Consider the following 24,068-nt stretch of genomic DNA (forward strand, 5'->3'; position numbering starts at 1 on the left):
ATATCACTTACTCAAGTTTGTTTTTTATGCAACCAAAGTTTCTCGATTATGTTATTATAGTTCCTTTCAAAGAAACCATGAACGTTGTCATCTAATGGTATAATGATTTTAGCCTCTTTATCTTTGGTTTCGATAATATTGGTAAGAATCCATTAATGTGTTAAAGTTATGAAAATACATCGATTTAAAAAGATTCATGGTAGATAACAAAACATGTACGTATGCTGTGTAAATCAATATCGGTGATTATATGTGAATTATAAAAATCTGAAAATTGAGGGAACAATCGGAGACTGCTAACCCCATGGCCGCCCCTGCAACCCTTCACCACGATCAGCAAGAAGCTAGGAAAGACATCCCAGGCAGGGTGGAATCGAAACACGGAGCTCTGGCTTATGCCTGGAACCCTCATGCGCCCTCATCGGCGGTATATCTCGGCCACAGCGGAAGGGGGTTTCTGAATCAAAGAATAAACAAAGATAATGCAACGCTCATGCCCATTGCAACAGGGATTTGGACGAGCCACTCTAAAAAATGCGCAGGAAAGCCGGATGCTCAGAATAATGCCACGGGAGGAAAAAGGAAGGGGGTCCTGGGCGTTGTGGGTATTGGATCTGCCGGATTACCTATCAGATCCAATGCTGAAATCAATGGAGGATGGCCGCATGAAGCGGATCTGCTCCCTCCCACTGTGAATAGATACAAACATCCCAGATCTGGCTTGGATCTACCCGATCCGGACAACAATCGAAGGAAACGCCAAGATCCAAGAGTCCTGAAACCTCTCTCGGATACGGAGTTGGATGGCCCAGATCTAACAAGAATCGAGCCACCCCAGATTGCCAGGTTCGGTTTCCAAATCTTTGTAAAGACACCAAAAGGAAACACAATCGTGATCTGGACTTATGACAGCGACAGGGTTTTAGATCTGAAGAACCATATCGCCGATCAGACTGGCTATCCGGCTGAGGAACAACACCTGTTAAATGAGGGCAGATCGATGTAGGAATGCAGAACCATGCAAGAATACAACATCAAGCCAGGCTCCACAATTATTCTCAATATGAGATTACGAGGAGGAGCTGAAAACGCTGGAACTAGCTCGCAAAGCAAAGGGTCTTTTAAGGAAGCAGTGAAGGGTAAAGGAAAAAACCCCACAGCTGTCACTGAACCTCCGGGGCAGTACATTGTAGATCAAATGCCGGAGAGCCCAACTATCTCCATCGAAATACCAGAGGTAAAAAATATATCTTCAAATCTACAAAAAAATGCAGTTATTTGTAGATTTAATGGCTTTTGGCCTAGAACTGATGCATTGTATCCATGGATCCACTCGATTTGGACAAAAATTGCCAAATCTACCTATACCCTAAGGGGTTTTTTATAGTATGTTTTGACACAGAAGAAGAAAAGGAAACAATTCTCAACCAAGGGCCATGGTTCTGGGGCAGTGCTGGACTTTTTATTACCCCTTGGTTTCCTGATTTTGATGCCAACACCATGGTGGTATCAAGGATGCTAGTATGGGTTAGGTTGCATAATCTTCCTTTACATTTTTTGCATTCAAAGGTTCTAATAGCAATTGGAAATACCTTGGGGAGAATGTTAAAGATAGACGGAGAGAGACATATAAAAGGAATATTTACTTTTGCCAAAATATGTGTAGAGGTAGATCTCAGCCGAGGACTACCTGAGAGCATCATCCTGAACTTCAATAATACATAGTGGAAACAACCTTTGGACTATGAGAATACAACTTTCAGATGTCAGGGATGTCAACAAACATGTCATCTGTACAATGCATGTCCAAGCCTCAACAAGAGCAAGCAACAACAAAGGAAGCTGAAAGGATGGCAAAATATAGACACTGCATATAATAAGGCAACTACAGCAAAGAAAGAAGAACAAAATAAAGCAAAGGATAAAAATCAGGACAATAAGGATAAGGGGATTAATGAGGAAAAGGAACAAGAGCTCCAGCCAGAAATAAGTGGTAATAAACGAAGTCACAGTCCTGAAGGATCGGATTCAGATAAGGAGCAACCAATGAGTACGATGGAAAACCAGCTTGCCGTTATTGACTCCCCTCCCAACATGGATGGTTGGCGAAAAGTGGAGAAGAAGAAAAGCAGGAAGACTTAGGCCAGCTGGGTTTTCTTTTTGGCCTGCACTCCGGAAAATAGGAGCAACTCTTTCTTTTTCTGCTTTTAGGCAGTGCTATATATTGCGAGCTGTATGATCTACTTTCACATAGCCAAATTGAATGCTTAATGCATATGCTATGTAACTTTTTATTTTAATAAAAAGTTCGATTTTTTTCTTTGGAAAAAAACAAAACATGTAGGTCCATGTAAAATGGTATTCAGTTAACAAATAATAATCAAGCTAAATCACAATTTAGAGTGGTTGGTCCATATAGGTTGTGAATGTGGATTGGTAACAACTAATATTAACACATGCTCAAAAAAGGTGACACTTAAGACTCATAATAATGAAATCTCCATCTTTATCATAACAAGAATCCCTCAAACTGAATATGCATACACATACAGAAGACATGAATAATAATATCTAGTGATATATTTTAAGTTACTCATTTATATTTTAAAAACTTTAAAGATGAATATATAGATTTATATCAACTTATTTGTCTTTGGTTCAACTACATTAATAGGGAAGCCATCAATGTGATAGAGATATTGAAATTCCTTGATTTGGGTAGGTTTATGGTAGATGGTAAAATATGTAGGTTCATGGAAAATGACACATAATTAACAAATAATAAATGATCCAAATGACAATTGAGAGTGGTTGGTTCAAGTAGGTTGTTAATAAGTAATGTTAATGCACACCCATTGGGCTAGGTTGAATGGTGGACTTATGCACTGAAATAATTTTTCCAACAAATATAAGGGCCTTGTCTAGGTTCGAAACTTAGTTTACTCGTCTAACAAGGGTTGTGGGTGGTTGTGTTAGGCTTAGGAGTATAGTGGCAGTGCCATTGACTCATCCTAGGTTTCCTCAGTGACAAGTCTACCAATTCTCCCGATGAGGAAAAAAGAAAAGAAAAAGAAATTGTTAATGTAGGCCCAAAAATATTAAGTTATTGTTGCCCTATTTGTCAACATTTTGAGCCTCATAATAAAAATGCCTCCATCTTTACCAGAACAAGAATCTCTAAATATGCATGCACATAGAGAAAGCATCAATAATAATACTTAATGAGATATTTTAAATTATTCATTTATATTTTAAAAACATTAAAGATGAATATTTAGATGTATAAGTTAACATTTACATACAATTTATTTATTAATTGATATTATAAGGTGTAATTAATGATTTAATTGTTAAATTTGTAAGCTCTTAGGCCCACTCATGCTGTGCTTCTATGTATTTTGATACAAATTCTTGTTGTGAAACAATATTTTCAAAGAATAAGATATTTTTTTTCTGTGTAAAATCAAATATAAACTTTCAAATAATATGATATGAAACATATTCAATTCCAAAAGGTTGGCATGCAAAAAAAATCAATAGATTAAAATATTTAATAATAATTGACATTTAAGCAAATGATTTAATCCATAATGGTACAAGAATTCTAACAATGAGAAATATGTTTTGCCAATTTAAAATAAATTTACAAATTAACATTTATATAGGATAAACTTTATTATAAAAGATTAATCAAATTTATTTTCAAATTAATTTTTCATACTCAAAGTAAATAGTTGTTAAAGTTGTTTCTATTTTAACACAAGCACAAACCTAACTAATCACAATAACAATAATGTATAACATATTTGTATTGGCTACCATTTTTATTTTATTTTAATTGTTATTTATTGTAACTATACAATTAAAAGAGTTGTTAGTGGAGCGTGCCAATGTTGCAATCCATCGTTGTTAGTCCATTGTCTTTACCAATGAGACAAATTTAAGGGGCAGAATAGAAATCCAGGCCATGATTTTGGGCGCTTCCAGGGACGGTAGGAAGCCGATCGGGGGGAGGGTTTTAATATAGTTGTCAATAATTTCATCTTGCCTTGTGAAACGTGCAACGCAATATCTCTGGTTGAGGTTGATCCCTCTCCAGTTGGGAGAGGGATCCAACCTCAATAAAGCACGGAGGAGTGGTATGATCGAAATAAGCCATTTGCCGCCCAGGACTGGAGGTGGAGGTCCTTGGATCAAAACTCAGATAAATCTCCTGCTGTGAAACCCTCTGTTCTTGAAGGCGCAGACCACGTTCTAGAGAAGGGAGCTTCTCTGTTAGAAGAGATGCCGAGGCTTGGCCTCGAAAGAAGGGCCCTTCCGAATACCCTTATGGTTTTCAGTCGCTAGGGTTTCACAGGGTAGAACACAACCCGATAGAATGTTTACTGCCTTAGTTGGGTTTTCGAAGAGCCCTTCCGAATACCCTTATGGTTTTCAGTCGCTAGGGTTTAACAGTGTAGAACACAACCTGACAGAGTATTTACTGCCTTAGTTGGGAGTTTTGGCAGTTTCAATACTTGTTCGATCTATCATTTGAATCTCCAAAGCAATTCGTCAGAGCCATAGAGCTACAGAGGCGTTTCAATTGAAATAGAAGAGTGGTAGTCTAAATATCTCCTTCTAAGAGTGGTAGTCTCAATATCTCCTCCTAACATTTGGATGACTTTGCTCATTGAGGAACTGCAAGAAGCATTGCATTGGATTGGATGCATCACGGTCCAGGTAAACTTTTGTTTATTTTTGCTATGCCTTGCTCTTCCTCTCTCCTTTTTTAATTTTTTAGATTTTCAATTTTATCTTTTTCTACTCGCTGAAATGTTCACCATGATAGTAGAATTTGCTTGAACTACTCTTTTTTTTTTTTTTTCATAAATCAATATTCTCACTTCCATAATCAACATACCATAGCTATAAACAACATACAGATCTTTTTGATAATATCTCTGGCACAGGAGAACCGAGCGTTCCTTACTGAAATGTGACTTCCTAAATCTGCAACTTTGAGTAAAAAGTTGGCATGGAAAGATTTATATTGCAATGTAAGATGCAACACAAGGAGCTATACACAGAGTTTCCAATCCAGCTCATTTTGATGGTGTTTATGGATATGGACGAGGAAGCCATTAACCTTGTATCCATACCCCAGAGCTATTTTGGATTTCTTGAAACCGTAACCCCAACGGCCACTATAGGTTTACCATAATCTCGTCCTTTCTAAATTGTTCCAACCTCCTTTGTCGAATCCAATTTGATTAACGAATACCGTTAACACTGGTGTCCGTTATGTATCCCGATAATCCACTTAGGCGAATCAACAGAGGAATCGCATATGTGATCTTGGGCTAATTGAATCATGTAAATCAATTACTCTAATTATCCTGTGAGCAGCTGCTGGTCTTTAAAACTTATCCACTGGTTGGTTATATTGTTTGCTTTCTAGAATCTATATTTAATAACCTTGTTGAACAGTTATAAGGGGAGCCTCTAGCGGCTGTCAGTTTGGTCAGTTTTGAATGAATCAAAAGAGTGTAAATGGCAGAAGTGGCCACAGTGGTCTCTTGGGTTATCGTCTCTAGCTTCCAAATGAGGCAGCAGTGATCTCTTGGGTTACTGAACTGGCTACAGTGGTCCTTTGGGTTTTTGACTCCATGATCCAAAAATAGGTTTGATGCCCATGGTAAGTATATCAATGGAGGAGTTGGATTGGAGATAGCTGTGTTCATTTGCAGTTTCTATACCTATAGGAAGACTTCAGGAATGTCATCTTACATTGTGATATAATACCTCACAGTGTTCTTTTTTATTCTGATTCTTTGCTGAAAGTTGCAGATTTTGGTGGTTTCTAGGATACTTTAAAGATATTAGGAAGAATTTGATGTTTACAGTTACGGTAGGTTGGTTATGGAAATAATAGAAAATATTAATTTGATGATAGAGAAAGTAGATCAAGCAATTCTACAATCGAAGTGGGCATTTAACGAGGTATAGGAAAGTGAATTTGGAAATGTGAGAAAAAGAAACATGACAGAGAAAGGTCAGGGCATAGCAAAAACTGTAATGCATTCATTTCAATACATCTCACATTCCCTTTATGAGCAAAATCATTCCAATGTTAGAATGACGCATTCATGTTACTATTCAATTTCCATTCCTGGTCGGCACATCTCTACAGCATTCTGCCTCTGAATAAATTCCTCGATCTATGATGATAAATCCCGCAAATATTCAGAATTTGAGAACGTGCTATTAAAGTAGTATACAAAATTGCTGATAGTTGAGTTGCAGCAGCAGTGAAGTAAAGTTTCCCGCAATTAATAGCATTATACAAAATAGCTAATGGCTGAGTTGTTGTGAGTTGCAACAACAGTGAAGTTTAGTTTCCCACAGTAATTGACATTGTAAATTCCATTGAATCATGGAACAACAATTGAACTTCATAAGGCAAAATACGGTGAAGTTTAGTTTACCACAGTAATTGACTTTGTTGATTCCATTGAATCATGGAACAACAATTGGACTTGATATGACCAAATTTGTTTTGTTTTGCTTTGCCATTCTTAATGTTTGTACACACTTTTCAATCACGAGATAAAATCATTAGCTCATTTAAATTATTTATGGTAAAGTTTTGTAAAATTTCTTTTTAATTATAAAATAATTTGAAATGAATCACATCAAAATAATAACGATGATTTTAAAAACATAATTCTATTTTTATAAAATTTCATTTTTCTTTCTATAAAGATCAGAAATATGAATCTTGATTATTTAGATTATCATCATACATTAGAAATATTAATCTTGATTATTTAGATTATCATCATACAGAATCCTCTGTTATGAATTGGTAGTGTGGTAGTTTTCCTCAGAGACATAAACTTGTTTAGACCCAGGACAATCTATTCGTTATCAAGGAGGGCCCAATATTGAGAACTCTTTTCTGAGTTGGAAGTTTTTTGCAAAAAGAAAAATCAATTTGGTTTTTGATTGTACGGAGACAATTTTAGAGCAAAATTGCATATGTTAATTCTGTGAGATTTAGAAATAAATAATTTGACAAACTTGCCACTTAAATGTTGTTAGAGTATATGGCAAGTTTACTTTATAAGTTTGAAACACCAGTATTTGAGACGAGCCTTATAATAAACTAAATCATCAATTCTGTACCTCTTTGACATATGCATGTTATTAGATTGTATCTATGAATAGTGATTTTTCAAACATCAGCATTTGGGACAACTCTTTTAATAGATTAAATGATTAATACTTTAGATTTAACTCGTGTAATCCATCATTTTCTACAAATCAAGAATATGAAAATAAATATCAAATACGAATCCTATTCTGGATCTCAAATAATATATTATTTTAAAAAAACTATTGATGTCTATTGAGTTTCTAAAATTATATTTATATATTTCACTGCAAAAAAGTTGTATTAATGAAATCAATAATAATATAATTACACTTAATTGTTGTAAATTCCATCATGCCTAATATAATAGGAATTAACATAATTTTAAAATCAAGAAAATGCAATAAAATTGAAGATTTTTAAATTATAAACATAATTATTTAAATATAAAAATGCTAAGAGAATTCGGACTTTTAATTATAAATTTGACTTAAAAGTTTGTAGTGGGTGTTTAGAAGTCAATACTCTACTAAGATATCTACTTTTTGATGAAATTGACTTGAAAGTTTGTAATTTGTGTTTAGAAGCCAATACCCTACTAAGATATCTATCTACTTTTTGATGAAATTGATTTGAAAGTTTGTAATTTGTGTTTAGAAGATGCTAGATTGCGCAGTAGAAATGTTTCGGCTTTCTCTTTGTGATTAAAGTATCAGTCACGTATTTTGTATTTTTTGCTTTGTAGTTCCATAGTTAAACGCTCCAAACATGTGCTTTGTAATTGGTATCAGAGCTTAGTTCTTCTCGTGAATGGCTTACTTTTATGGATAATTTTACTTCAGCTCGAAGTTCTCTTCATGAATTTAGTGATAAATATTTTGATGAAATTCTCAAAGAGGAAGAAGAAGAAGAATTAAATGAAAAGTTACAATTTGGTTTTCATACCTCTAAAACAATCCATGATAAGGCGATTGCAACTTTAAATGAACCAACTAAGTCTGGTTCTTGGTCTTCACCAAAAATAGACCCCAAAGATGTCTATGCAAATCTGGGATTGTTAGATGTCATACAATACTAGCGATATAAGGTTAAAGAAGAAGTTCTGCAAACTTCAAGTAATAATCGTCTGCTTCAAACTATGAATATTTTGAAACAATCTGAATTTGACGTCGCACTTAAAGCCGATTTAAACTTTGCTCATTTTGGCCATGTTCAAATTGGTATTCAGCGACTTCGTAGAAAGGGTTAAGATGTTGCTGTCTTCTCTTGCATGTTTGATCGCCGCTGGAAGGCCTTTCATAAAGCTTTAATTGGAGGATGTCAAGGTACATTAGCCTATGGTCCAATTTCTTGGTGTCCCTGATTTTTCTATTGCCTTGGACGATCCAAATGCCATTAATGCCTTAATGCTTGGCATCCAAACACATGGATATGATGATTTTGAAGACAATAGAAAAAATGTTGCTATTCATTGGCGCTCTGTTGTCAAGTTTTATAAAAAACTACTCCTTCTGTTGTCAAACAAGTTTCTGAAAAGTCTGAGTTTACCACCCTAATAACTCACGACTATGGCTTAAACCTTGTTGCTCCTCAAATGATTTCCCGCTGGGATCTTAAGCCCCCAACAGAATGGGTTACTAATTGGGCTTCTATTCACAATTCACCTTGTCCTCAACAAATTACTGCTCAAACTTCCATTCAAGAAGTTGTTGGCCTCGTCCGAACGCGGTTTTCTCCTCTCTCAGAGTCTGCACAGTCTGAGCATGGTGGACCTCTACCAAATCCTGTAATTACAGCCAGTCCACAACTGCCCTCTGAAGCATCCAGCTCTCATGGATCACCAAATCCTTCATATGATCTTACTTGTGATTGCACAAACTCTTCAGTCATAATAGTCAAATTTTGTTTCTCCCAGAACAATCAATATGCAATCAGCATTTCAAACTCCTCAGTTCCCACAACCATCTGTATGTAACCATCCTTACCGTTCTAGTTTTTGTCAACAAACCACTAGTCTTCTAGAACCTCATGAAAAAGGAGGACAGGATAAGGACAAAAGAAGAATAAACATGATCCGTTTTGTTCCAAGTCCTGGAACCCAAACACAAGGATATACAAAGTGTACTCCTTTTTCAGCTCATGAAGAAATTTTGATTCAGTCAGTCAAAAACGCTGCTACAAAAGGCCTAGGATACCCAGAAAAAATTTCCATCTACATATTGGATCCTAGGAATAAGATTCCAAATAAAGTACAACTTCCTTCTGGTGAAGAAATAATTCAATTCCTTAAGATATTTAAAGGACTAGGTCCTTATGATCCCACCAATGAATGGCATGAGAAAATGTTTAATTGGGATCTGTATACTCATCAACATGAGTATAGATACTGTGAAGAGATAAAAACCTATTCGAAGAAAGATAGGTTAACCATAAACAAAGCCAATAATAAAAATTGGAAAACTTGGATGAAACAGAATAATCAATGGATTTCTTTTTATGAATTCTATTATCCAAGTGCAAATGAAGTAGAAATGGCTTTGGTTAAAAAGTTCAAGCATTTATCTTGTGAAGATATAAACACAAAGATCAAAGAAAATCTAGTTGAAATTCCTGGACCTCTTACTATCCCTCACATAGATGATAAATACAAGTATATGTTGCAGAAAACAAATGTTTCGAAACATTTACAGTCTATAAAGATGAAGGGACAAATTTTGTTAGAACATGTCTGTCAAGCCCTTAGAGTTAATATGATGCAAGGATCAGCCTTACAGACAGAAGTGCCACAACATAAATGGGAACTAATGGATGGCACTATCCTTAATACTGAGTCAACAGTTCCTCCTTGGAAGAACCTTGTTATCAGACAAGATGATAAGATCTTCAAGTTACTTCCACTTCAATTTGACCAGTCTCAGCTTTCAGATAGGGAATCTATTGCAGCGACAAATTGGAAAAATCTTGCTCTAGATATCCACTCGCGCATGGTCGCCTGAGGGTTGGATATCTGTTTCAGATTTGTTGTCTGGGAAGCAACAATTTTAATTAGAAGTAAGTCCTGCATGCACCAAGCTTCATCATTTATATTCAGTGTCTATATTTTTGTATGTGTTGAGCCTTTGAATGGTCAGAGTCTTTGATTTGGTATCAGAGCCATAACCCGTTCCTTGGAACTATAACCTTGACGAAATACATTCTATAGACAGAATCTGAAGAAAGCCAGGAAGCCTTCGAAAAGCATCTTTGTTTTACATTGTGCTGAGTAGATAAAAGCTCCTTCAGTCGATTTCTGGAATAGTTTGTATCAGTCCATTATGGCTAGATTTTTGAGATCTTTTTCTACGATTGACAAAAGATCAATATCTGAAGTAGAAAGTAGATCTGTTGAGTCAGACGTAAATGAACATGAACAAGTAGAAGACCCTGAAAGCTGGAACCCTCCTGCTTTGGATACAAAAGAAGTCTATCCAGTCCCGATCATGTTCAAACTCTCAAAGAAATATTATTTTAAAGAAGTAGAGATTAAACTCAGAATTAAAGGTCCATTTGTACAGATAGTTGGGCTAAATTTATTTTCTGAAGATGAGATAAGAAAGTTCAGAAAGTATGCTAAGGAAGGAAGGTTTTATTACTTACATTTTGGAGCAATTAGAATTGGTCTAGCTCCTCTATTCAGACATGGTTTAAATACTCCTTGCATAGCAGAGTTATTTGACACAAGGCATAATGAATATGATCATGCTAGAATAGGAACCATTTTGGGAAACTTATCATCTGGTTGTCAGCATGGAACAATATTTCCTGATTATGCTATCAGTCTAACAGATGCTCATCTTAAAGACTGTTGGAAAGCCTTGATAGGAGTACAAGGGTTATCTATGGTAGATGACAGCGAATTCTTGTCTGTAATAGTCCAGACTTCCTTTCAGCTTACTAATACAGTTCATCCAAAATTAAAACAGCCGGTGTTGAAAGATTGTGTAACAATTGGGATAGGAAATGCTCAAATTGAAGGTGTGCATTATGAAAAGGAATCCCTACCCAATGACTGGTATATCCAGTATAAGTCTTTGGCTTCAGATAATGCAAATAAACAAATTAAGAGAATGGCTCTTATGGATTGTGGTGTAAAAATTATACCCAATCCAGACCATCCTAGAATTCCACAGCCCATTGTCTTGCCAGAGAAACATGTATTACCAGCCGAAAATTCAATCCAAAGTGGAAGAAGGTCTTTTTATAGACAGCTCACTATACCAGAAGAACAGCCTTCTACTTCCACTAGTACACCCCGGTCTGAAAATCAGTTGTATATTCCTGAAGAAAAACCCTTTTTTGCAGTCAATAAAATGTTTAGGACTCATGTAAATACTTTTCAACCTATAGAAGAATATCAGTTTGCTAACAAAAGATTTGTTAGAGGCGGGAAATGGCCACCCAAAACCAAGTTTTGTGTTTCTTCATCTCAGACTAGACAGCCTCCTACAAGAGCAGATTGTGCTCCCTTGTTAGAACATAATTCTCAAGACCCAAATGATATGGATCAGGTCTATCAGGTAGGAAACTACTTGACTACTTGGTGCTCTCATGCAGAGGATGTTTTAAATGATTTGGGAAAACAAGTTGATTTGATAAATGAAAACTTAACGCTATTATATGAAGAGCAACAAGTAGAAAATGAAGAAAGGAGAAGAAGGAAACAGAGAAAGAAGGTCAAGAAAATCCCAAAGTTTCATGTAGATATGTCCGCTCCAAACTATTGGGATTTAGAGGAAGATGAAGAAGATAAAAAAGAAGCAGCTCAATCTAGTGCCGGAGAAGGAACTTCCATAGACACTGGTAAACTAACCAGTGAGACAAAATCTTCAAAGACATACAAAATAGACAAACCATTTGAGTCTAAAAAGGAAGTCATGACATTAGAACAAGCTGCAACAAAATTCCCATCTTTTATTTTGCCGTCCATAAATAATCAGAATAAAGCTCATATTCTGAAAGAAGCTACAAAATATCCTAGAGTCGAAGAAGACCTGTTTGCTACAAACTCTAGTGGTTATATTTTAGACCTACATAGCTCATCTAATCGAGGAGAGTCTATCAGAATTTGGATAGGAGCCTTGTACCAGATGCAGGTCATTACAAAATTAGATAATATATCGATTATGATTCTAGCTGAAAAAAGGATGGCAGGAATTGTTTTTGATTGGTGGATGGGAGGATTAGAAACCGAGAGAAGAGCAGTGATGGAAGTTGGTTTGTCCATGTTAGAAATTTTGCTAAAGACCCAATTTGTGCCAGAACTAGCAGATGAGAGAAAGCAGCTTTTAAATGACCTTAGCTGTATGGAATTAAAAGATCTAAAGTATTTAGATCCGTTTGGTAAAGATTTTATGGCTAAAGTATTTAAAGCTAATATTTTTAATGACCTCGCTCAAAAAATTGCATTTTTATCAAAATTACCACGCAATTTGGGAGATCTAATAATGAAAGATCTAGAAGTTCAGTTAAAAAGTCTAGATCAAATCTATTGGGTTGATCTTCTGTTCAAAGTTTCAGAAAAGGTAAAATATCTATGTTGGCAGAAGAAAGCACACGACATCACTCCAAGTTCCGATGTCTGTAGATCAGTATTGCCATGGACACCTTTTAAAGCAAAGAAGAAATCCAAAAGGTATGGCAAATACAAACCCAAAAGAATATCAAACCCAAAGAGGCCTTTTAGAAAATACAGATTTTTGAAGAAAAGGAACAAGCCCAGAAACAACAACTGTTGTTTCATTTGTAAAAAGGAAGGACACTTTGCTAGAAAGTGCCCCCAGAAATCATCTAGTAAACTCAAAGCTTGTGTAGATATTGAAGAGTTTCAAGATGACTGGTCTGTTGTAGAGTCAGATGATGAAATTTCTGATGTATATATTCTTACAGAAGTTTCAGATGTTGAAGATGAAAGTGATAATGTACAAAAGATGAATGTATGTACATCTTGTTCAGAATATTCTAGTGAACAACATTACAGTGATATAGAGAGTTCTTCAAATCTTGAATCGACAAGCGAGACAGAAGATGATTCAGATGATGAATCAGAGAGCATAGCATCAGTCAATAGAGATAAAGGTAAGCAACCTGCAGTGCCTGTATCTCAATTTAATTCTTTCTGTCCGTATGAAAAGAAAATAACGCCATCAACCAGTATGCCACAACTAGAGGGTACTAAAGAAGAACATAATATTTTGTTAAAAAAGATTGTTAAAACAGATAGCCTAATTTATATTCCAGTACAAGTGCAAGTCAAAGGCGAATGGATTTCTGTAGATGCATTTGTAGACACTCGAGGTTCTAACAATCTGGCTAGGCCATCTCTGTTCAAACCCCTGTGGAAACCGTTAAAAAATATATTGGTGTCAGAAACAATTGGAGGATCTGTTCAGCTCACACATTATGTAGACAATGTTCCTTTAAAAGTTGGGGGGAGTATTATTAAAATCTCAGCAATTCAGCATTACGACCCTTCAGCAAGCTTGATGTTAGGCATGCCATTCACAAACTCTGTGCTACCAGTGACTATCAGCCAGGACAAGCTGATAATAAACTTGAAGAAAAAGGCTATATCAGTACCTAGATTGAGTATTGCAAATTCTGAAGCTAGGCATGAGAATAGTAAAAAAAGAGTAGGAACTAGAAAGTCGGTAAAAGATTCAGATCAGTGGCAGGAAGTCCTACAAATTTATGAAGCCAGAGCAGAAAATAAAACAAAACAGTTAGCATGCATTGACACTAATTGGTCTATAGAGCAGAAAGATATCTACTAGAGACTTCTAAAGAGTTGCTCGGACAATCTACATCAATTTTGGGAAACTGAAAGTCCGATGCAGGAAATAGTCACCTTACATGACAATGGAGTAAAGGGAAAGCTGATTCCATGTACACTAGCTCATGAACAAGAGATAAGAAATCAGATTTAAGAATTACTAAAAATGCAGTTGATAGAGCCGAGTGAATCTCACTATGCATGTTCTGCATTTCTAGTAAGAAATCATTCTGAGATCGTGCGAGGTAAGCCAAGAATGGTTATTAATTATAAACCTCTTAATGCCATCACTCAGAATTTTAATTATCCATTGCCAAGACCCGAAGTGATTATGCAAAAGATTCAGCACAGTAAGGTGCTTAGCAAATTTGACATGAAGTGTGGGTACTATCAAATCCAGATCCAGCCAGAATACAGACACAAAACAACTTTCATATGCCCAGCGGGATTCTATCAATGGAAAGTTGTTCCGTTCGGTCTGAAGAATGCTCCAGCCTTTTTTCAAAGAAGGATGGATTATATTTAGCAAAGGCTGGAGCGTTCTTCAGACCGAACGGAACAACTTTCCATTGATAGAATCCTGTTGGGCATATGAAAGCTGTTTTGTGTCTGTCTTCTGGCTGGATCTGGATTTGATAGTACCCAGACTTCATGTCAAATTTGCTAAACACCTTACTGTGCTGAATCTTTTGCATAATCACTTCGGGTCTTGGCAATGGATAATTAAAATTCTGAGTGATGGCATTAAGAGGTTTATAATTAATAACCATTCTTGGCTTACCTCGCACGATCTCAGAATGATTTCTTACTAGAAATGCAGAACATGCATAGTGAGATTCACTCGGCTCTATCAGCTGCATTTTTAGTAATTCTTGAATCTGATTCTTTATCTCTTGTTCATCAGCTGGTGTACATGGAAACAACGTTCCCTTTACTCCATTGTCATGTAAGGTGACTATTTCCTGCATCGGACTTTCATTTTCCCAAAATTGTTGTGGATTGTCCGAGCAACTCTTTAGAAGTCTCTGGTAGATATCTTTCTGCTCTGTAGACCAATTAGTGTCAATGCATGCTAACTGTTTTGTTTTATTTTCTGCTCTGGCTTCATAAATTTGTAGGACTTCCTGCCAGTCATCTGAATCTTTTACCGGCTTTCTAGTTCCTACTCTTTTTTGACTATTCTCATGCCTAGCTTCAGAATTTGCAATACTCAATCTAGGTACTGATATAGCCTTTTTCTTCAAGTTTATTATCAGCTTGTCCTGGCTGATAGTCACTGGTAGCACAAAGTTTATGAATGGCATGCCTAACATCAAGCTTGCTGAAGGGTCGTAATGCTGAATTGCTGAGATTTTAATAATACTCCCCCCAACTTTTAAAGGAACATTGTCTACATAATGTGTGAGCTGAACAGATCTTCCAATGGTTTCTGACACCAATATATTTTTTAACGGTTTCCACAGGGGTTTGAATATAGATGGCCTAGCCAGATTGTTAGAACCTCCAGTATCTACAAATTCGCCTTTGACTTGCACTTGTACTGGAATATAAATCAGGTTATCTGTTTTAACAATCTTTTTTAACAAAGTATTCTGTTCTTCTTTAGTACCCTCTAGTTGTGGCATACTGGTTGATGGCGTTATTTTCTTTTCATACGGACAAAAAGAATTAAATTGAGATACAGGCACTGCAGGTTGCTTACCTTTATCTCTACTGACTGATGCTATGCTCTCTGATTCATCATCTGAATCATCTTCTGTCTCGCTTGTCGATTCAAGATTTGAAGAACTCTCTATATCACTGTAATGTTGTTCACTAGAATATTCTGAACAAGATGTACATACATTCATCTTTTGTACATTATCACTTTCATCTTCAACATCTGAAACCTCTGTAAGAATATATACACTAGAAATTTCATCATTTGACTCTACAACAGACCAGTCATCTTGAAACTCTTCAATATCCACACAAGCTTTGAGTTTACTAGATGATTTCTGGGGGCATTTTCTAGCAAAGTGTCCTTCCTTTTTACAAATGAAACAACAATTGTTGTTTCTGGGCTTGTTCCTTTTCTTCAAAAATCTGTATTTTCTGAAAGGCCTCTTTGGGTTTGATATTCTTTTGGGTTTGTATTTGCCATACCTTTTGGATTTCTTCTTTGCTTTAAAAGGTGTCCATGGCAATACTGATCTACAGACATCGGAACTTGGAGTGATGTCGTGTGCTTTCTTCTGCCAACATAGATATTTTACCTTTTCTGAAACTCTGAACAGAAGATCAACCCAATAGATTTGATCTAGACTTTTTAACTGAACTTCTAGATCTTTCATTATTAGATCTCCCAAATTGCCTGGTAATTTTGATAAAAATGCAATTTTTTGAGCGAGGTCATTAAAAAGATTAGCTTTAAAGACTTTAGCCATAAAATCTTTACCAAACTGATCTAAATACTTTAGATCTTTTAATTCCATACAGCTAAGGTCAGTTAAAAGCTGCTTTCTCTCATCTGCTGGTTCTGGCACAAATTGGGTCTTTAGCAAAATTTCTAACGTGGACAAACCAGCTTCCATGACTGCTCTTCTCTCGGTTTCTGATCCTCCCATCCACCAATCCAAAACAATTCCTGCCATCCTTTTTTCAGCTAGAATCATAATATATATATTATCTAATTTTGTAGTGACCTGCATCTGGTACAAGGCTCCTATACAAATTCTGATAGACTCTCTTGGATTAGATGAGCTATCTAGGTCTAGAATATAACCAATAGAGTTTGTAGCAAACAGGCCTTCTTCGACTCTAGGATATTTCGTAGTTTCTTTCAGAATATGAGATTTATTCTGATTATGGATGGACGGCATAATAAAAGATGGGAATTTTGTTGCAGCTTGTTCTAATGTCATGACTTCCTTTTTATGCTCAAAGGGTTTGCCTATTTTGTATGTCTTTGAAGATTTTGTGTCACTGGTTAGTTTACCAGTGCCTATGGAAGTTCCTTCTCCGGCACTAGATTGAGCTGCTTCTTTTTTATCTTCTTCATCTTCCTCTAAATCCCAATAGTTTGGAGCGGACATATCTACATGAAACTTTGGGATTTTCTTGACCTTATTTTTCTGTTTCCTTCTTCTCCTTTCTTCCTTTTCTGCTTGTTGCTCTTCATATAACAACTTTAAGTTTTCATTTATCAAATCAACTTGTTTTCCCAAATCATTTAGAACATCCTTTGCATGAAAGCACCAAGTAGTCAAGTAGTTTCCTACCTGATAGACCTGATCCATATGATTTGGGTCTTGAGAATTATGTTCTAACAAGGGAGCACAATATGCTCTTGTAGGAGGCTGTCTAGTATGAGATTAAGAAACACAGAACTTGGTTTTGGGTGGCCATTTCCCGCCTCTAACAAATCTTTTGTTAGCAAACTGATATTCTTCTATAGGTGGAGAGGTATTTACATGAGTCCTAAACATTTTATTGACTGCAAACTAGGGTTTTTCTTCAGGAATATACAACTGATTTTCAGACTGGGGTGTACTAGTTGAAGTCGAAGGCTGTTCTTCTGGTATAGTGAGCTGTCTATAAAAAGACCTTCTTCCACTTTGGATTGAATTTTCGGCTGGTAATACATGTTTCTCTGGCAAGACTATGGGCTGTGGAATTCTAGGATGGTCTGGATTGGGTATAATGTTTACACCACCATCCATAAGAGCCATTCTCTTAATTCGTTTATTTGCATTATCTGAAGCCAAAGACTTATACTGGATATACCAGTCATTGGGTAGGGATTCCTTTTCATAATGCATACCTTCAATTTGAGCATTTCCTATCCCAACTGTTACACAATCTTTCAACACCAGCTGTTTTAATTTTGGATGAACTGTATTAGTAAGCTGAAAGGAAGTCTGGACTATTACAGACAAGAATTCGCTGTCATCTACCATAGATAACCCTTGTACTCCTATCAAGGTTTTCCAACAGTCTTTAAGATGAAAATCTATTAGACTGATAGCATAATCAGGAAATATTGTTCCATGCTGACAACCAGATGATAAGTTTCCCAAAATGGTTCATATTCTAGCATGATCATATTCATTATGCCTTGTGTCAAATAACTCTGATATGCAAGGAGTATTTAAACCGTGTCTGAAAGGAGGAGCTAGACCAATTCTAATTGCTCCAAAATGTAAGTAATAAAACTTTCTTTCCTTATCATATTTTTTGAACTTTTTTATCTCATCTTCAGAAAATAAATTTAGCCCAACTATCTGTACAAATGGACCTTTAATTCTGAGTTTGATCTCTACTTCTTTAAAATAATATTTCTTTGAGAGTTTGAACATGATAGAGACTGGATAGACTTCTTTTGTATCCAAAGCAGGAGGGTTCCAGCTTTCAGGGTCTTCTACTTGTTCATGTTCATTTACGTATGACTCAACAGATCTACTTTCTACTTTAGATATTGATCTTTTGTCAATCGTAGAAAAAGATCTCAAAAATCTAGCCATGATGGACTGATAGAAACTATTCCAGAAATCGACTGAAGGAGCTTTTATCTACTCAGCGCAATGTAAAACAAAGATGCTTTTCGAAGGCTTCCTGGCTTTCTTCAGATTCTGTCTATAGAATGTATGTTGTCAAGGTTATAGTTCCAAGGAACGGGTTATGGCTCTGATACCAAATCAAAGGCTCTGACCATTCAAAGGCTCAACACATACAGAAATATAGACACTGAATATAAATGATGAAGCTTAGTGCATGCAGGACTTACTTCTAATTAAAATTGTTGCTTCCCAGACAACAAATCTAAAACAGATATCCAACCCTCAGGCGACCATGCGCGAGTCTCCACACGACCTCTCTCCACGGGTCTTCACTCAAGCGCCTTACAACTCAAACCTCTTTCGGATTACAGGAACTGTCCTTAGACAGGGGGCCCATTAGGCTTCAATATTAATAAAAGCAAAATAGTAATACACACAACTTATTACAACAGAGTGTCTCAGACTGAATGATCACAAAAGAGAAAATGACTCGAATGACCAGAATGATCACAATGGTCTGCAGACCCTTTCTTATATAGACTCTCTAAGCCCCTAATCCTATCTAAGCAATGACGTTAAAAAGAAACCATTGAGGGTCCTGTCGGTATCTTTTTTCACCGACGGTGTCTACTCAACTTTTTCTGTACAAAGGAATCTTGTCACAACATGTGATCAATATTATCACATTGTTGACAAAGATTCTACCAAGGGCCCGTTGGGCTTCTAGTCTCCCATAGGTCTTCTTCAGATGATCTGGGAGATGGTTCGTACTCATCTATTATCTGGCGGTTGTGTCTTTTCATCAGTCGGTCATATTGTTCATCTACTCCTTCATTTGGATCTTGCGCATTTGTCATTTCATCTTTTTCTTTCGGCCGCATTATTGTTGTCCGGTGAGATGCTGCTGACGATGATTCTCCTTGGCAGATATTTGTTTTGATTATATGGAGGCCCGGTTGTTGTGAGGTATACATCAATTCTTGCTTTTATTCTTGCTTTTCCCATTTATTCAAAAAAGGAAGAGCACTTACTTCAATATCAAGAAACAAATCTTTAAAGGCGTTCCGGGTTGCAGGCGCTTTCTGTACTGCCAGCTCGATGCCATCTAAATATTCCCACTTAAAGATCTGGAACATGTTAGTAGAGCTTTCAATAGCATGCTGAATCCATAATCGACAATTTTCATTCAAAATATTTGTGTGTTGCCATCCAAGTTCAAAGATTATTGATGTACATATCTTTTTTGAAATCGTTAAACTGACAAGATGGACAACATTATTATTCCAATTCGGAGATAAGACTGAAATGGTTACTAGCGCCTTCTGAGTAATTATGAACTTCAGGGCTTTAGGCTGTCCTTGTAATCTATCTAGTTTATTTAAAATTTGTAACTTTTCTGTCAGTCTTAGATTTCCAAATTCATCGAACCATTCGGCATGCTGTTTAATTAATTCTTGGTTGTTACCGGTTTCAAAACTGCCAATCCTTTCATGACTAAAAACTTGGGCAAATGGATTTGGCTCTATATTATCTCTCATCCTTAAACTGTGAAAATCCCAGGGATAAGCAAATGTCTTTAAATACTGTGCCGTTCTTTGTATACACTGGGATACTTTGGTAACCTGAACCTTTCTGCACTCTCCTCCACTGATCTCCCAATCTGCAAAACTTTCAAAAATTTCATACTGAGGGAATGTATCAGTAAGATAATAATTCTCATCAATTCTCTGGAGGAAAGAAGCTTCGAGCTCCTAAAAAATATCTGGGATTTTTTTTTTTATAACTAAAACGAGTATTTTATTTATTTAAGGCCAAGGCCAAGCAAGTATTACAAATCTCTTTCATTGCTTTTCTCTGTTTTTCTAGCGCTCCTAAGGAATGATTGCCATTTTCGGGGTCTCTGAATTTATGCTGATCATACTTTTTTCAAGGTTGCATCCTACATTTGCTAACCTGTCTGCTTCAGTGTTTAAATCTCTGAGGATATGGAAGAGCTGTGCTGATGAGAATTCCTTCAATAATCTGTTTACTCTTGCTAGCTGCTTGTTTAGGACTGGATCTTTGAGACTTTTCTTGTGTATTAGAGACCTTATCAGCAGTTCTGAATCTCCCAAAACTATAATTTCATTTGCATTTCCTTTTCTGGTCAGTTGACAAGCTTTTAATAGACTGAGTGCTTCCGCTTGATTGTTGGTTTTTATCCCAAGTCCCCAACTGAATTCCTCTTTTCTGCCATTCTGGAAGTAAATGACGCCTCCTGCTCCTGATCTGCCTGGGTTTCCTTTCGAAGCCCCATCAAAGAAGATTGTACATTTACCTTGTGACTTCCACCAATTTTGAAAATTGTCCGAGTTGTCTCTATACTGCCAGTTTTCCTTGTGGTTTGGGCGGATGATAGCAAGAGTAGTTGGCATGGGAGTATAACCTTCCAGCCACGCCTTTTCTTCATTTCTGAGGTTGCTGTCTTTGACGCTAGTTTGTCTCAGAGTTTCCAGGAGGAGGTCCTTGGCCTGCCTTACTACTGCTTCTGCATTTATGTCTTTGTGGTTGAAGACAACTTCATTCCTGGAGAGCCACAACTTCCAACAAACGTATTTTGGTGCAGCAATCCATAACTTGTACCAAAGAGATTTTTCGTTGATGCTGTGGGGGTACCGAGTTTTCCATGTCAAAAACAGGTCTGTGATCTGACAGCGTGTTGGGGGACTCACATTCAGCCCAATTAAGAAGTTGTTCCACACTTTCTGAGCGTACTCACAATCAATAAACAAATGAACTGCTGTTTCTGAAGCGTTCTTGCAGAGGACACAACGATGCGGGCCTGCAAAGTTCCTTTTGCACAAATTGTCTCCGGTCAAGATTTTGTTGTGGAATAAGGTCCAGCTGAAGAAGTTAATCTTGGGAATGCTGAAGCTTTCCCATATCTGTTTCCAAACTGAATCCGGATACTGTGACTCCTGCCTTCCTTGCATTTGAAAGTAGCCTTGTTTGACCGTATACTCTCCTGTTTTCCCCCATCCCCATTGATCTTCCTCTTCCTTATGCACAGGAGTAAAGTCTGTTATTGCCTCTAACAGGATTTTTGATTGTTCTTTTAAGTGGATTGGGATGGTTGGTAACGTCCAGCGCTGCCAGTTGCCATTGAGGTCCCACTCTGCTATGTCCTCAATTTTCCTTACCCCTTTAGAGATTAACCAGGCTCTCAACTCTGCTATTTCGTTGATGGTGGATAGAGGGGAGTGATTCATGATTCGATCTTTCCATAGCAGCGAGTTTTTGCCATTCCCAGGAATTTTGTATAAATGGTTTCGGAAGAATTCGATCCCTCTGCAACACAGCCTCCAGGCCTGCGTTCCTTTTGGAGATTGCGCTGGATTGAAAGATGATATTGGTTGCTTCTGTAAATATTTGAGGTTCAGCAGCTGACTGATTGGGTGCAAAGGTTCAGTAATTAATTGCCACAGGAGTTTACCTCCCAATGCCAAATTTGCATGTTGGGGATCGCGGATCTGAAGTCCGCCTTCGGTTATTGGGCGTTTCACGGTCTCCCATTTGATGAGGTGGAAGCGTTCCTTGTTACCTTTCCCTCCGCTCCAGAGAAAATTTCGAATGATGCTGGAGATTTGATCAGTAATTTGTTTTGGAGCCAGCAGCAACGAAGCTTGATATGTGGGCAGGGCAGAGAGCACGGATCGGATGAGGGTGAGTTTGCCTCCGGTGGTGAGCCAAACTCCGCCCCACGCTGTTATCTTATTTTTAAATTTAGATATCACTTCTTCCCACAGCTGGTTTCGATTGGAGCCCCTCGTCAATGGTAAGCCGAGGTATTTGATTTTTTCCCACAAAGCGTATCCTTTGAACCCCAGAACGTTGGAAATTCTGTCTGTGGCGTGCTGGTCGATATTCCAACTGTAAATTGCACTTTTCCTTTCACTGACCAATGCACCGGTGATGTTGCAGTACTGCTGAAGAATGCTTTTGAAAGCGCTTGCAATTCTAGTGGATGCGCCCCCCAACAGAATTGAATCATCTGCGAATAGCGCATGATTCACCGGGGCTATGCCTTGAACTATCCTTATTCCTGGAATGGTGCCGACTTGTTTCTCTTGGGTTAGCTTGCGACTTAGAACATCTGCCATCAAGATGTATAGAAAGGGCGAAAGAGGGCAGCCCTGCCTCAATCCCCTGGTTGCTTGGAAAAAATCCGTTGGTCTGCCATTCACCATTGGGGCGATCCAAACGTTTTCTATACAAGCCTTGATGAGGTTTATGAAGTCCTGTTTAAAGCCAAATGCTGCTAGAACCCTGTACAAAAAGGAGCGATTAACACGGTCAAAGGGATTGCACATATCCAATTTAATGATCATACCTTGTTCTTTCCGGGCTAGGCTGGAGTGGAGAGCTTCTTGAATCTGGATGACATTATCCAGAATTTGTCTACCTTTTACGAATCCTCCTTGTGCCTGAGAGATGAGCTTTGGGAGTAGAGGCTTGATTCTGTTGGCCAGCAACTTGGCCACAATCTTATAAGATACGTTGCAGAGAGAAATCGGCCTATATCTGTCAAAGGTCCTTGGGTTTGTTTCCTTAGGAATTAAGGCTAGGAAGGTAGAGTTTATTCCCCCTCCTACTTTTGCCTTCCTCAGGATTCCTCTTATCATTCTGAAAAGGTCGTTTTTGATGATTTCCCAACAAATTCTGTAGAAGTGAGCTGAGAACCCATCGGGTCCTGGAGCTTTATCCGGTTCCATGGACCAAACGACATCAGTTATCTCTTCATCCGTGACTGGGGTCAACAAAGAATCGTTGTCCTCCTCTTTGACTAGGTTTGGGATGGTTGAGAGGAATTCCTCTGCATCCTCCTCATTTCCATTTCTTTCCGCACTTAAAAGATTCTGGAAATGAGTGACAGCTGCTTCTTTGATTTGTGAAAATCCATTGTACACCTGTCCGGTTGTGCTTGTTATCTCTGCTATGTGATTACGGGAAACTCGTGCCCTGCACTGTCTATGAAAGTACTTGGTGTTCCTGTCTCCAGATTTGAGCCACAAGCTTCTGGACTTTAAACGCCAGTATTCTTCTTCAGTTCTGAAACAACAATATGCTTTCCTCTGGGCAGTTTTTTCTATGTCTAAATCTGTGGGAGAGGGATCTTTCTCCTCCATTTCAAATTGGACTCTTTCCAGCTGAAGAACTGCTTCTTTCCTTTGGCTAGTTGGAGTTCGCAGAGATTTTTTAATCCAGTCCTTCAGAGCTTTTTTGGTATTTTTTATTTTTTGTTCCCACACATAACTTGGGGATCCGTTAACATCTATCCTCCAGGCCGTTTGAATAGTTTCATAGAATCCGTCTTTGCCTGCCCAGAGAGGGCTGAAGCGAAAAGGGAGAGGGCCGAGATCTTCTTCTTTTTTGATACAGAGTAGAACTGGCTTGTGATCCGATGTAAGCTTGGGGAGGATCTTGGAGAAAACCATTCTATTGTCCAGCATTAATGTGCTACTGATGAGAAACCTGTCCAGCCTTGCAGAGATTTGATTTTCTCCTGATCTGTTGTTGGACCAGGTATATTTACCTCTTATAGGTTTGA

General features: G+C 37.4%; 1 long non-coding RNA gene across 1 annotated transcript; it reads left to right on the forward strand.

Moving 5' to 3' along the window:
- Window positions 1-3,921: 3,921 nt before the first annotated feature.
- On the forward strand, window positions 3,922-6,618 carry LOC149258771 (uncharacterized). Its single transcript, XR_016256935.1, has 2 exons — window positions 3,922-4,722; window positions 4,953-6,618. It is a non-coding gene; the product is annotated as an uncharacterized LOC149258771 (long non-coding RNA).
- Window positions 6,619-24,068: the final 17,450 nt, after the last annotated feature.

This window comes from Pinus tabuliformis, chromosome 6 (genome assembly GCF_031772625.1).
Source record: "Pinus tabuliformis cultivar Carrire ecotype Pingquan chromosome 6, CPIR1, whole genome shotgun sequence".
Lineage (NCBI taxonomy): Eukaryota > Viridiplantae > Streptophyta > Pinopsida > Pinales > Pinaceae > Pinus > Pinus tabuliformis.